The 15502-nt window shown below is 50.6% G+C and overlaps 1 non-coding gene across 1 annotated transcript; it reads left to right on the plus strand.

Annotated features, from left to right (window-relative positions):
- Positions 1-407: 407 nt before the first annotated feature.
- TRNAG-CCC (transfer RNA glycine (anticodon CCC)) lies at positions 408-480 on the plus strand. Its single transcript has one exon. It is a non-coding gene; the product is annotated as a tRNA-Gly (tRNA).
- Positions 481-15502: the final 15022 nt, after the last annotated feature.

Below are 15502 nucleotides of genomic sequence, written 5' to 3' on the forward strand. Positions count from 1 at the left end.
GGCCACATATGCTTCATCTACTTAATCCTCTCTCTTTTTCTTTCTTTCTTTCTGTTGAAGTACTTAAAATAAAATCTTAATCATAATGTGATTTCACTTCTATGATTTCTCTACACACACACACACACACACACACACACACACACACACACACATTCTTACATAACCACAAAGTCATGATCATACCTAACAAAATAAATAATAACCCCTTGGGCTCATCCAATACCCAGTCTATTATCAAATTTTCCTGTTTGCCTCAAAAGTGTCTTTTTATATTATGGTTGGTCTGTTGGACTCTGGTTCCAGAAAAGACCTGTGTGTGGCTTTTGCCTTTAAGGCTCTTAAGGTCTTTCCAATCTAGGGTGGGTCCCCTCCCTTCTCTCTTTAAATTTAATGCTAATGTGACTTCCCTGGTGGTCCAGTGGGTAGGACTCTGCACTCCCAATGCAGGGGCCCCAGGTTCAATTCCTGGTCCGGGAACTAGATCCCACATGCATGCCACAACTAAGACCTGACGCAGCCAAAATAAAAAAATAATTAAAAATTAAAAAAAAATCAATTTAATTCTTTTGATATTGTAGAAGCCCCTGAGGATTTTTCACGTTCTGGGCTGCCTCATAGTATTGCTACCTCTTTCCCCATGTACTTCCCGGAAATGATGTCTCAATTAGAATTAGCCTCAATGGATACTCCATGATGGGGTTTCCCACCGCACCGTATCAGAGGCACATGCATCGGCTTGTCCCTCAGTTGGTGATACTAAAAATGGTCTGTGCGTTCTGACGGTGACAGTCTGCCAACTCCATGTAAGGGCTCCTCACTTGTCAGCTGGTTCCCACCCATGTTCTCCCAACCAGCCATGTCTCCCAGCGTTCATACCCTGTTGTAGTCCGGTCCTCGAATCTGGCTGGCTCCAAGCCTTGCCTTCGACCCTAGCATGTGGTGAGAGTGACACTGTGATTTCCGAGGAGGTCTCGTAGCTTCCCCCTTGGTCTTTCAGAACCTCACTCGGGGGGAAGCTGGCTGCCACGCAAGAAGCCTGGCTGTCCTGAGTCTGCCATGCTGCAAGGAAGCCTAAGCTAGCCACATGGAGAGGTCGCACGACGAGAGGGATGCCCCGCCAGTCCCCGCTGTTCTTGTCATCTCAGCCAAGGCATCAGACATGAGAATGATGGATGGAGAGGATGCTGGATGACTCCAGTCCCAGCCTCCATCTGACCCCAGCAGTCTGAGAGACCCCGAGTGAGACCCACGCAGCTGAGCCGGGTCCACGCTGACTGTAAGGCAGCCTATGGAACAGTTGCTGTCAGTCGCAGTGCTTTGGACGTTTTGTTACTGACCAGAACACCCATTGACTTATCCTCTAAGTGTTTCAACTATTGGTGATTATTGCCTGCGTTCATTATTTTATTAGAAGCTACAACATGGTGTTTTCTAATTCTACCATTTCTCCCACATTTATTTGCAGGAATTCTTTTCTTCAGTACCTAGGTTCCTTGGTGACCCTGAAGTATGGACCCTGCATGAAAGACAGGGGAATTGTGGGGTCCTTTCCTCTTCATTAGTGGGAGGTCACCCTTTTACAGCAGTGACCTGGCCCTTCTTGGATTTGCGGCCCAGATCAAGGCAGTAGAAAGGGAAGAAGAAGCCTGGGGAAGATGAGTGGGAGACTTGGTTTCCAAGGAAACCACAAGGTAAGCATCAGGTCCTCTGAGGATCATTACTTCTTTGTCCTGCGGAAAGCCAGATGCCGACACCTTCTAAGCCAGCTCAGGTGCTTGTGCAGGCAACAAAATGGGCCCCCACGGGAGGGGATGGGGCTTGGAGACCCTTTGGGGGGGACGCTGCTCCCTCCCCTGGGTCCTGGCTGCCTCTCACAAGCCCTCCCTTTCCTCTCAAAGCACCCTCCTTACCCCAAATCTCCTCAGGCCGCAGGGAGAGCCTAGTTTAGGGTGAAATGTACATGGAAAGCTGTCTTCCCTGGGTCTCCATCCTGGGTCTTCATCTGTGAGGATTTGAGATTGAGGGCCCTGCCTGGTCCTGGGCTGAAGCGTTGGCAGGCCTGAGTCCCAAATCCTCCAGAAAAATAAAGAGCAATGACCCAGTGTCCGGCGACTGGTGGTCACTGGTGGTCTGGTGGTCTCAGTGCAAGATTTGCCGAGAGCCACCATCTAACCAGCAATTATTTCGCCATGTAGCCAGACACGACACGACAGGGGCTTAGAGCTGCAGGCACATAATCTCACAAATCCTCACAAGCTCTCCCTGAAGTGGGAGCTGTCTTCACCCACGTTTACAGAAGTAGGAATGGAAGCCCCACCTGGTCGGGTCACCTGTCCAAGGTCACCCAAAGCGCCCCCTGCTGCCTACCTGTAGAATCGGCCCCAGACCGGCTGCCTCTGTCAAGGTTCCCTCTGCTGGGAGTCGGTCTGGTGATGGGCATAAACTTGTATTAATTATTCACCTCTAACTGTGCATTTGGATTTCTCAGTTGACCCTTCAATATGTGTAAAGGATCCGCTCATGTTGCAACCCAGGGTGGTGCCTGAGTTCTGACCGTGGCTCAGACAGGCACCAGCGGTCGTGGGGCCGGCGGGGATGAGGGCACTGGGTCTGCCTGCCGTGGACCAGCCGGACACATGGTCACACAAGTGCCAGGTGGTGGAGCTGGGCCTGAGTCTTTGACATTTTCCTCAGTGCAGGACAGACTTCGCTGGTTCTAAAATAGTATCCTACAGCATCCAGTTCAAAGGATCCGTGGAGGAAATGCCCCTAAACACAATGTCCCCCTCACCAGAAGCCCACGTGAACATGAAGTGTTGTTGTGTGAGCTAACGGGCTCCTCTCTAGGACGTGGGGTGGGACAGCGTCACCCACAGTGATCACGCTGTCCTGGCTCTCTGGTTAGGAGGGAGGGGTCCGGGGTGGCTGAGGGGAGTTCTTGTCCCTGCGGGGCCTGGTTCACACTAGGACGGTGTCGTGCCAGCCCCCCATGGGGATCCTGGGCATCTGAGGGCCGTCTTCCCTTGGACTCTGTCTATGCTGGCTTCCTGGAAAGTTCTGCTGCTTCCACAACCTTCCCAGTCCTTGTCTCCCATTGCAAACCGGAGATACGTCTTCTGGTGCCCAGGCATCTGCCTTCTTGGTTTTCCTCTCCTGGCAAGCACCGTGTGCAGTGTGGGCTGCTTTGGAGCTGTGTTCACTTGTCTTCACATCTCTGCAGATGAGGTCTTCTTGGGAGGGGCTGGGGGCACCGGGAGCTGGTAGGTGAGGGGCTTCTGAGAGTTGTGTGGGAGGAGCCGGGTGTGAAGCATCACCTCCTTGAGGATGGGGATGGCACAGCCTGGGAATTATGGGCTCAGCAAGGGCCTGCCCCGTGTATGGCCTTGGGTGAGGTACCTGCCTCCCAAGTCTCGCTGTCATCTGTCAGCTGGACACAATGGTTCCTCCCTCAGAGGATGGGGTGTGTGTGGTAACTGGGAAGAATAGGATTTCACAAACTTAGGTTGGTGACAGGGCTTTATTTACATCCAGTGAAGTCTGACTCTGGTGGGAGGGAATGCAGTCCCAGCCGTCAACGGCGCCTCCTCTCCAAACCCTGCCACAGGGACCCTGCACAGCTCACAGCTTTGAGGACCAGTCTCTGGGCTACACAGTCACCATGGAGACACCCTTTGCCATGTCCAGTGGTCTCCTGGAGTCCTGTGGTTTCCGTGGCCCCTCTAGGTCAGGGCCCAGGCGCTCTGTGGACACCATGGCCACCCCATTCTTTGGCTTTCGTGAGTCAGGGCCTCTGGGAGTTCACTCTTCAGAGGACCTGTGGGTGCTGCCCTTCCCCAGCTCTGCGGGATCCTTGCTTTCCTCTCCCTATCCCTCCAGGACTCCCAGATAATCTCCCTGTGTTTGGATTTTTATAGAAGGAGACCGTTTGGGGGAAACTTCAGCTTGGATCCAATCACAGTGTCCCCCAGAGGTAAGGGAGCTAATGCCTGGCTTCCTTCCTGGACTCGGGAGCCGGAAATACAGAACAAAGCCCCGCTGACCTCCATGTAGCAGCCCCGCCCTCGGGGGTGTGGGCGCGGCCCTCACCTTCTCCAGGGACTCTTCCTGCCTCCAGCCACGGTACCGGTACCGGTCACACCACCCCAGGGGCAGGGAACTTACTGGTCACCTCCCATGAACCCAGAACAATTCTGGGTGCTTTTACCTGGGATATTTTATCTCATGCCCCCAATAAACTTGTGGGAGAGCGACCATCTCACACCCATTTCCCAGGTGAGGAAGCTGAGGTTCGGGGCACCTGCTCATTCGATGTGACACGGTGTGTGTGTCAGATTGAGCCAGGATTTACATTCCGGTCTTGGAACCCCCAGTTCTCTTCTCCCCTGACAAGGAAACCTTAGCATCGTGGATTAATTAAGACCTTAGATTGCAGTTTGCCCGGTCACACTAATTAAGACCTTAGATTGCAGTTTGCCCGGTCTCTACTTAAATATAGAGATTTTAGAAAATACAGAGAAAAAGAAAAGCATAAAATTCACTGTCCTGCCATCCAGAGATAAAACATTGTATCTTCTCAGAGCAGTGGTTCTCAAGCTGGAGAGTGTACTAGCATCACGGGGAGGGCTTGTGAAAACACGGGGATCTCCTGGGCCTACCTCTGACTGTTTGATACCTCTGAGTGTTTGATTCAGTAGGCCTGGGGTGGCGCCAAGAATTTGCATTTCTCACGAGTTCCCAGGTGATGCTGCCCTTTCTGAGGACCCCACTTTGGGAACCCCTGCTCCAGATCAGGCTCCCGCAACCTCAGCACCGTCGACGTCTCTGTTGAGGACCTGTCCTGTGCACTGAGGGATGTCTGGCAGCATCTCTGGGCCCTACCCACCAGATGCCGGTGGCACCTTCCCCACCTCACTCCCCAGTGTGACAACCAAAAATGTCTCCAGACATTGCCAAATGTCTCTTGGGGAATGAAATTGCCCCCAGTGAGAACCCCCGCTCTGTTCTCGTCTCCTATAGCCGTTTATATTCACACACTCTCCTGCAACACACACACACACACACACACATACACATTCTCACAGACACACACATCCACACACACACATTCTCACAGACACACACATCCACACACATCCACACACACACACACATTCTCACAGACACACACATTTTTCTTTTTCCTCAAGAATGTCAAACTATAGATACAGTTTTCTAACTTGGTTTTTTTCACCTGACAACAGATTGCCAATTAACTCAGCAATTAGCTCTGCTGGCAGCGAAGACAAACAGGTTTCTGCACAGATGATGCAGGACAGATCACTTCAAGCCCACCATGCGCTCTGGCCCAGGAAGCGGGCGGTGGAGGGGGGCTTCAGGTCCTCAGTCTCAGCCCAGAGCAGGTGCCGGACTTGGGGGGCCATGTCGGGGCTGGGGTGTGAATGTCTCACAAAGCTGACAGGCTTCCCAAAACCACGGGCGCAGCTTGAAAGAAAAATGAGCTGTCTGACAACATGATCGTGAGCCCCGACAGAGGCGGTTGGGATACCAGTCTCGCAGCTTCCTCCACCCGCAGTGGGTTTCAGAGATGGTCCAAGAGACCCAGAGCTTGCAGACTGGGAGGGAGGGGTCCCGGCTGCCACCTTTGGCCTGGACGTCGCCAGGCTGTGATTGCACCACTGGGCAATGGCTGTCACTATTGTCGAGTAGGCAGACTACAGGCAGCCGTGATGAAGGCCATGGCTCCTGGGGCCGTGGCTCCTGGGGCCTTTCATGGGATGTTGGCTTTTGTCGCCCCTGGTTATCCCTGAGGTCCTTTGGTCTGTCCGTCTCATGGCTTCATTGTTCCTCAAACCAGGGATCAACCACTACCCACCACCACCCTGCCTGGATGGGGCCTGCTCCTGGGACTGCTGGAAACTGCAAGATGCTGGCCAGCTGGGAGTGTTGGGAAGGGAATCCTGGGAAGGTGAGAGGTGTCCATCACGGCTGCCTCTCCCAACACCTGCTCTGCCCTCCTCTGGCCCCCATTATGCAGCTGTCAAACTGTTTGGGTGGAGTTGACCTTGTTCCCAGCCCAGGGGTGGGCCCTGATTAGTCTAAACCAATCCACATTACCCCGTCCTCGGTTCCACGGGGATTTTCTTTCATCTAGGGGAGGGTATGCTGGAGTCAGTTAGGACTGGCTATCGTGAGCATCTCTTTCCAACTACCTTGTCAATTTGGTAGCTTGCAATCAACCATGGTGGGAGCATTTACACCACAGAAATTGGCAAATGCTACAAATCAGAGCTCCGTCAAACCCAGCCCCCGAGAGCTGGCTAAGCGGCACCCCACTGATCCAGGGATCCAGGAGCCAGGCAGCCCCCCTAGGACCCTCAGAGCGGCTGATGGTAGGATGAAGCTAATGCCTTGGAAGACAGAGCAGAAAGATAGAGCATGCTTTTAGATGATACTGTCTGAGCACACCTCACCTCTGGACTTTGTTTTTGGCTGCATCGGGTCTTCGTTGTGGCGCACGGGCTTTTCTCTAGTTGCGGCGTGCGGGTTTTCTCTCTCTGTTTGTGGTATGTGGGCTCCAGGGTGCGTGAGCTCTGTAGCTGTGGCGTGTGGACTCCAGAGCGCATGGGCTTTGTAGTTTGTGGCACGTGGGCTCTCTCGTTGAGGCATGTGGGGCTTAGTTGCATCATGGCATGTGGGATCTTAGTTCCCCAACCAGGGATCGAACCTGCGTCCCCTGCATTGGAAGGCAGATTCTTTACCACTGGACCACCAGGGATGTCCCTCCTCTGGACTTTTGAGTTACATTTCCCCATTTTCTTGAGGGCATCCTAAACGATACCGCTTGTCAGCTGGGGTGGGGTATTACCAGGGCAGGACCTTCAGCCCTCAGACTACTAGCTCTGGAGCGACGAGAGCTCATTTTTGTTAAAGAGCAGAAATTCTCCAGGCTGTAAGTGTTGCTGGATGGTCCTTCCCCCTCCTCCTGCCTCCTGAGGGGACTTCTGTCCTGGCTGGGTCACTTTCTCTGCTCCTGGCCTTCGAGATGAACCTTGTCCCTGCCACATCAGTTTCCAGACCCCTCGATGCAAAATTGGGAAAGTGGGAAAGAGAGTAGAGGAGACGGTGGGATATGATCTAGTGGGTTTGGGAGATTTTTGGTGGGGAGGAGAGGAGAGGAGAGAGAGAGAGAGAAAGAAGGCTTGGGACACTGATAGCCCACGAGAGGACAGGAGAGATTTCTTGCAGCGTCATTTCCTGAGAGCTGAGGATAGTTGAGGATATCTGGACAACTTCTGGAATACGAGTGTGGGTCTGCACAGAGACTGGACCGGACAGTGTGTCTTGTCTGACCTTTGGTTCCACAGATGCCCCTGCTTGCTAGGGGCTCAGATATCCGGGGCAGAGGTGGGACTGGAGGAGTCTGGGGAGCATTTTGGCTTGTTCTCCTGGGATTTGTCTAGAAGAGAAATGATGGACACAGGTATTTAGGGAGCAACAATTCCACAGCTATGGAAACCAAAGTGTTGTTTTTTTCTGGGAAATCTCCTAACTCTATTCACGTGCCTTAGTCTCTTTTGCACCAAAGAATGTGTAGAAAAGCAGAATGGAGTGACCTGTGGAAAAAGAGAGGAAACAACCCTATTTTAGGAACATTCTGGAAGGAATGGAGAACATGTTTTCAGTACTGTATCTCCGGGTGTACACCAGTCAGTGTGTGGACAAAGCCGGAAGCTCATCCAATTGGCCTTCATGCGGTTGGTTTTGAGTCCTCAGGACCTGTTTCTGGTCTTTAAAACAACCCTTTGCAGCCTGGCTCCTTGCCTATTGTCCTGTGGAAGCAGTTTTCTCAGAGGTCACGGTCCCTCGCCTGCTGACCCAGGTGGGGTCTTTGCTGGGTTCTCCTCTCCTTAGTCCCTCGGCAGTGTCTGCTGGCCTACCTCTGGAGACAAGGCTTCTCTTGGCCTCTGGACATTTCTGTCTCTCTCCTGGAGGCCTGGGGCTTCACTTCCTCCCCTTGGAGTCCCCTCTATCTGCCCTTGGCTCTCTTGTCTTCTATAGGTGCCTCTCCACCATTTCACCTTCACTATGGTTCCTCTCTGCAGAGAGGCTGGACGGCCCTGGGAGTTGTGAGTTTTCAACAAAGAAACAGTCCCCTCCCTAAAAAGATAGACTGTGACTCATTGCAGGGCTGGTAGAGATTCAGGGACCGGGCAGAGCAGGGGTCTCAAACTCTGTTGCTGGAAAGGGCCGGGCAGGTACTATAGAGGGGTGGCCTGGGCCACGTGTGAGGCGTGAGGGAGTGGAGGAGGTGTGGTGAGCTGGATGTAGGGGGCCCTGTGGAAGGGACAGGCGACCACTCAGCTCTAGCTGGCTGTTGTCACGTGGGAGTGAGGAGCTTAGCATTGCCAGAGTAACAGCATTACCTTGCAGAGACAGTGATGAGGATAAACAAGGGGCTACACGCAGTACCCGATGCAGAGCAGGCTGCCAATATACGGAGCTACCGTCTCTGGGAAGCTTCCTGATTCTTCTTCCATGTTGATCTCACTCTCCTCTGAATGGCTGCAAAAGTTGTTATGCCCTCATGTGGTCCTGATCACATAGTGCTTGAGTGACAGGATGTATTGGTCAGCTATTACCATGTAACAAATCATCCCCAAACTCAGTGGCTTAGAACAACAACAACTTATTCTCATGACTTCATGTATTGGTTGGGCTTGGCTGATCCAGCTGGGCTGTGGCTTCTCAGGCTTTGCTTCTGCCGTGGGGGCAGCTCAGTCCCACGTGCCTCTCATCCTCCTTAGGCTGGTGGGCTAGCCAGGCATGCATCTCTATGACAGAGGCACCAGTGGATGAGGGGAACACATGAGGCCTCTCAGGACCTGGCCGACTGTCAGTTCTGTCACTGGCCAATGAACAGCACACGGACAACCTCAAAGTCAAGGAGCAGGAAAGTGGCCCCAACCACGACCATTTCACAGCTAGGGTGTGACACACAAGAGGTGGGGTTGGTGCCGACAATTCAGTCTATGGGATGGAATGGGCACAGTCTGGTTTGGGTCAGTGCCTCATTGCAGTGGCTGACTCTGTGGGGCATGACCCTCCCTAAGAGGTCCCAGGACCCTGCTGGGAGCCATCGCTGAGACAGGGGGTCAAGCAGCCCAAGCAAATCATTAGATCCAGCTTTTCTGTGCAGAAGGGTGGAGAGGGTAGGGAAAGACACACCTGGCAGTGTGGTGCATGCAGTAGGTGCCTACTCAGTGTTCAATCAAGGAACTTAAGTCTAAGTTCAGAAGTCCTATCATCTGTCCAAGGGTGAAAGAAGTAGATTTTCCCTTGGGTGGTGGTGGGAAGGAGCCCAGAACAGGTATCTGGGTGGCTTTGATGTCTCTTCTTAAGGACTTGCTGATTTCTCCCCCAGAGCCAGAAGCACTGTCCAAGAGAGCAGCACGAAAGGAGTCTAGATTTGATCTTGAAATGCCTTTCTTGTTTTTTTTTTTTTTTTTTGCGGTATGCGGGCCTCTCACTGTTGTGGCCTCTTCCGTTGCGGAGCACAGGCTCTGGACGCACAGGCTCAGCGGCCATGGTTCACGGGCCCAGCCGCTCCGCGGCATGTGGGATCCTCCCGGACCGGGGCACGAACCCGCGTCCCCTGCATCGGCAGGCGGACTCTCAACCACTGTGCCACCAGGGAAGCCCTGAAATGCCTTTCTTTAGGGCTTTCTTTTTTTCCTCAAGCAAGTTAGTCTCTTTTCAGTATTTCTTTTCATTTTGTTTTAGATATATCTCCTTTCTAAATAATATGACTGGATTAAAACATTTATTGAGGTATAATAAACATCTAGTATGACACACACTAATTTTCAGCACACAACTTGCCCACATTGAACGCAGATCTGTACCGGAGCAACCAGCACCAGATGAAGCCATAGGACATCCCCCACCCCTCACCAGAAGGCTGCCCCCACCCGAGGTAACCACTATTCTGACTTCTGTCGCTCTTGTGTTGTCTGTTCTTGAACTTCATATGAATTGGATCCCACAGTACGTGCTCTTTTGTGTCTGGGTTTTTTCTCCTAATATTATGTTTGTGAGGTTCATCCATGTTGTTGGGTGTAACAGTAGTTTGTTCTTTTTTTCTTTGCTCTGCGGTAGTTCACTGCATGAACACGCCATTATTTATCTGCCAGTGATGGACATGCGGGTTGTTTCTACTTTGGGGGCTTTATTGAGTAACCTTGCTGTGAACTTTCCTTTGGGTGGAAATATGCATGCATTTCCCTTGGGTATTTATGCAGGAGTGGAGCCACTGGACCATTGTGGAGGCAGGCATATGTTCAGCTTTAGTAGATAGACAGGGCCATGTGGTTTTCCAAAGTGGTTGCATATAATGGGATTTGGGATTTTCTCTCTCTGTTTCTCCTTTCCTCCCTCCCTCCCCCTCCCCTCCCCCCTTCTTCTTTTTCTCTCTCTTTCCTTCTTTCTTCCCCAACTTCATAGTTAATAGGAGAATTTAGCCCGCTCGCCTTTACTGTGACAATTGACATATTTGGTTTTTAAAAATCATTTCCATCTTATTTTATATTTATGTTTGTATTAGTCATAGTACAGTTGCAAGTAACAGAAATCACCTAGTTTAAGCAGAGGGAGATTTATACCAGGACCCAGATGCTTATCAAATTATTGTAATAGCTGGAAGAACTAGTTTTGGGCTGAGGTTTCAGTAGTGATTGTCTGAGTGCCACAACAGAACTGGCCTGAGAGGGAGCAGCTATTTCCGGCATGACCAGGAGGCTGGGGACTCAGCCCACACCATCCCTGCTGGACATGGGGGTCAGGACACACCGCCATGACTGTGGGCTGCAGGATGGCCCAGCCTGGCCACGACTCAGCCCAGAAGACCATGCTTAACGCTGCCTCTGCCCTGGGGACCTCAGCCCCACCACCATCACCCTTGTTTGCCTGAAGCAGAAGCAGGGCCTGGCCTCACTTTTGTCCTCAGATCTCACCCAGGTGCAGCTGCTTGGTAGAAGCAAGGTGATGGGCAGAACAGAGCTGCGAGGGAGGCTAGGAAATGCATTTTGTTTTCTACCTTCCAGCCATCAGCAAGGTGCTCTACAAGGGGTTGGAATGCTGGGGCTTTTCCAATTACTCGACTTCGTTGTTTTCTTTTTTCCTTTTTTCACTTTTACCGGCTTGAACAACTGCATTCTTATTTCTGCTCTCCCGCACCCCCTCTGCTCCTGATTTAGAAGTTCCACTCTACTCCTGGATTCTACTGGTGGTTAACTTTCCATCCTAAATAACCTTATTTAAACCTCAAATTCCCCTTCCCGTATCCAAGCTCAGTATTAAATATACCCTACCCCCTAATGTTTTACTTTCCCACTCTGCCCACACCCCCCAAAAAGAGGATTCTGGGACACTTCACTTCCTCTCTCTTGCTCCCTTGTCGCTGCCACCAACACAATGTCTGGGTTTTATTGATGTCATTTAGAAACTTTAGTTCCAGTCTCAGGCTATTTGATTTCGGGTTTTTTTTGTTGTTGATTTTGGCTGCGTTGGGTCTTTGTTGCTGCTCCTGGGGTTTTCTCTCTAGCTGCAGTGAGCAGGGGCTTCTCTTGCTGTGGAGCACGGGCTCTAGGCATGCAGGCTTCAGTAGTTGCAGCACGCGGCCTCTGGGCTCTAGAGCGCAGATTCAGCAGTTGTGGTGCACGGGCTTAGTTGCTCTGCGGCATGTGGGATCTTCCCACGTGATCATCCAGCGTAACTGTGAGGAAGCTTTGTGCTCACTGCTGGTTTTTAAAAAATTTTTATTTTAATAATGTTAAAAATGATGTCTTTGTATTCCTATAATTTATATTTCTTTGATAACTAGTGAAGGGCACAATGTTTTTTCATTAATTTTTTGAAACATCTTTATTGGAGTATAATTGCTTTACAATGGTGTGTTAGTTCTCACTGCTGCTTCTTGCCTTCTCTGTTTTCTACTCTTTTAAGTCTTCCATTCCGATTCGATTTCCAACTTGTCAGAGCACGTCCTGCTCTGTTTCCCTTGTTGGTGGTGAAGGAGTCTTTCTTTTCCTGGTCTCCTGCGTTCTGTCACCAGTCTGTGGATGGGAAGCCTGCGTCTCCGTCTGTCAGGAGCCTTTCAGTCTGGAAGCTCCAAAGACTTTGTCTTTATCTGTGGAGTTCGGACGTCTCACCCGGCTGCGTCGAAGTGTGTATTTTTTATTCATCCCTCCTGCCTGCAGCCCTTTCAAATCTCAAGATTCATGTCTCTCTTCCACTTGACTATTTCTTAAATTACCACATCTCCTTTTGTCATTTTTCTCCTTCCAGAAACCTTATTACTCACAGATTCGGGTGCCTGGTCTGACGATCTTATTCGTGCTTTCGTTTCTTTGTGTCTTGGCTCTGTGCTGGGAGCGAGCTCTTCCATCTCATCGTCTAGAATGCAGCTTCTGCTCTCAGAGGACCTTTCCTTTTTTCACTTCCTCTATTAAATGTTAATTCTGGAAATCGTGTGTGAGTGTCTGTTTTGAGATCTCGAATGCCTCCTTCCTGTGCGCTGTGTGCACCCCCCTGGCGGGTCTCATCCGATTCATTAGGGCCTCTTTGCGCAGAGAGCAGAGGTCGCCCTGTCCAGCTGGGAATGCCCGCCCAAAGGAGTGGTGGGAGTCTGGCGGGTAGAACAAGGGCTGGTGGCACCCTTCACCGAGCCGTGCTGTGGGAGAGCACTGTGTACTCCCAGGTCTCCACAAAAAGAGCAGAAAGCCCCCAGCAGCAAGTGCTGTACAGTCCCCAAGGCGGGAATGACCCCCAACCCCTTCAGTCCTGGGCAAGGAAGTTAATGCGGAAGGATCCTGAGGCCGTGGAGAGTAATGGAAAGAGAGCTTTGTTAAAAGAGGAGGATTAAGACCCAATCGAGGAGTGTCCTTCACGTGGGAGGAAGAGCCAAGTGGCTAGTGGTGACCAGAGGGGGAGCTGTGGCAGGGACAGTTTTCGGGGTTCACTAAATGTGCCTCATTTTCTTCCGGGCACAGAGTAAACCACAGTTCCCAGCATCCCCTGCAGATGGGTGGGTCCAAGGGACCGTGTAACCTGTTCTGGCCAATGGAATGTGAGCAGAAGGTACGGGCGCAGCGATCTGGGAGCATATGTTGAGGATGGCAGAACCACACGGTGGAAGGATCTTAGGTTTCTGAGTCACTCCCTGGAGCAGAACACCCCAACCAGGAATGCCCGTGTTGGACTCTGCATGAGCAAGAGGTAGACTCTGGCTGTGTCGGCTCCAGGGCTGTCGAGCATGCTTTCCTGGAAGTCTCTTGGTACAGCTCATTGACCAGAACTGGATCGCACGCTCTCGCCTGAGTTGTTTGCAGGTGGCGTTGGTATCCAAACAACATTTGGGTTTCGTCAGCAAGGAATACGGTGGGAATTGATTTGGAGTAGGCGACCACCAGTGACTGCTACGTTAGTGAGGCTAAACAGCTTTTTATTTATTTTCTTTTTTTTTAAACAGCTTTTTATATATTTATGACCTAATTTCACTTTTCATCAATTGCCTCTTTGTGTGACTTTGCCTATTTTTCTACCAAGGTTTTCATCTTTGATGTTGTGATTGGTAAGGCCTTGTGTTGTATTAGGGATCGTAGTGCACATCTGTCATGATTCTTGTCCACCTGACGTCTGATTCCTCTTCGCCCCTTGGGAGTATCCCTTGATTTCTGCCCTGAAAGCTATAAAGGGCAGGAGCTCACCTTTCAGCCCCGCTTGGAGCGAGGATGCAGGCCTGTGATTGAGACCCTGCCACTCAGATGCTCTCGTCTCAGAAATGCAATTGGATGCTAGTGATGGGAGGAAGCAGGAACTGTGCAGACTTTATTCTGGAGAGGATGGCAGCAGTGGCAGCCGACCTGTGGCCCTGCCGGTGCCCAGCATGGGGGACAGAAGTGGGGTCATTACCTGACCAACTGTAGCACAACTGCCGTTCCTGTCTGGGAGGACAGCCCTCCCAGAGAGTCTGTGCTGGACTCAATATCCATCCCTCTTCTGCTTAAATCAGCTAAAGTCAGTTTCTGTTGCTTAGAACAACAACAAAACCCAGCTGTGATACTAACCCTCTGTATCTGTTGCAAATCTCTTTTTTCGTTGTCACAACCTTATACACACAATAGCTTTTCCCATAGAGGCATTTTAGATCCTTAGGTAAATAGGTCAACCATTTCCATAGTTGTCTCTGATTTTCAAGTCGTGTTTAGAAAGGCCTTCCATAGGACTTCCCTGGTGGTGCAGTGGTTAAGAATCTGCCCGCCAATGCGGGGGACACGGGTTCGATCCCTGGTCCGGGAAGAGTCCACATGCCGCGGAGCAGCTAAGCCTGTGTGCCACAACTACTGAAACCCGCACGCCTAGAGCCCGTGCTCTGCAACAAGAGAAGCCAGAGCACCACAATGAAGAGTAGCCTTGCTCACTGCAACTAGAGAAAACCCGTGTGTAGCAACGAAGACCCAGTGCGGCCATAAATAAATAAATACATAAAAAGAAAGGCCTTCTATAATCCAAGATTATAAAAATATTCACCCGTATGTTAAATTTTTAAAATTTCAAGTTATTGTTTCATTCAAATATTTATATTTAAATATGTTATGTTTAAACCTATACATACTTAAAGTCAAATACTATCACTAGAGTTGAAAAAAAAATGCGTTCTTGGCTTCATTTCCGATTCCTGAAACCCCCTCTCCAGAGGCAACCACATTCAGCTTTTTATAGATGTTTCCTCTTTTTTGTGTGATCACTGCCTCTCAGTGAAGTGGTTTCACTTTAATTCCTGGTTTTCAGTTTTAGATATATCTCTTCGTTTGCTACCATGGGAAACGAGGTCTTACTTTCTTAGCATCCACACTTCTATTTTCTGAAACCGCCCAGCCCTTTCTAAACCAATAGGCCCCCTCCATTTTCTGTGGCAGATTATGTGTTGAAGAAGATGGTGGTTTGTCCTACGGTTTCCTGCAGTCTGGATTTTGCCGGTTGCACGCCATCGGCGTTTTTGAACGTGTTCCTCTATCCCCTGTGTTTCCTGTGACTTGGCGGTTGGATCTAGAGCAGGGGGTAGCAAACCTTTTCTGTCAAAAGCCAGATAGTAAATGTTTTAGGCTTCGTGCACCACATGAGTTCTGCTGCAGTTCCTCAAATCTGTGCTGTAGCATGAAAGCAGTGTAGACAATACATAAACAAATGAGCAGGGATGCATCAAGCCGGACTTGGGGCCCTGGCTCGCAGACCCCTGAGGTAAGGCTTGATCTGCTCAGCACCTCTTTGGAGCTGCCTTGTTAAGGAGGCAATTCATGTCCCATTGTTTCCAACTGTTTTTTTTTTTTTCTCTTTTTTAAAATTGGGATAAAACAAACATAAAATTTACCATCTGAACCATTTTTAAGCGTACAGCTCCATGGTTACTAGATACATTCACATTGTTGTACAGCTGTTACTA

The sequence above is a fragment of the Phocoena phocoena genome, chromosome 8 (assembly GCF_963924675.1).
Source record: "Phocoena phocoena chromosome 8, mPhoPho1.1, whole genome shotgun sequence".
In the NCBI taxonomy this organism is placed as follows: Eukaryota; Metazoa; Chordata; class Mammalia; order Artiodactyla; family Phocoenidae; genus Phocoena; species Phocoena phocoena.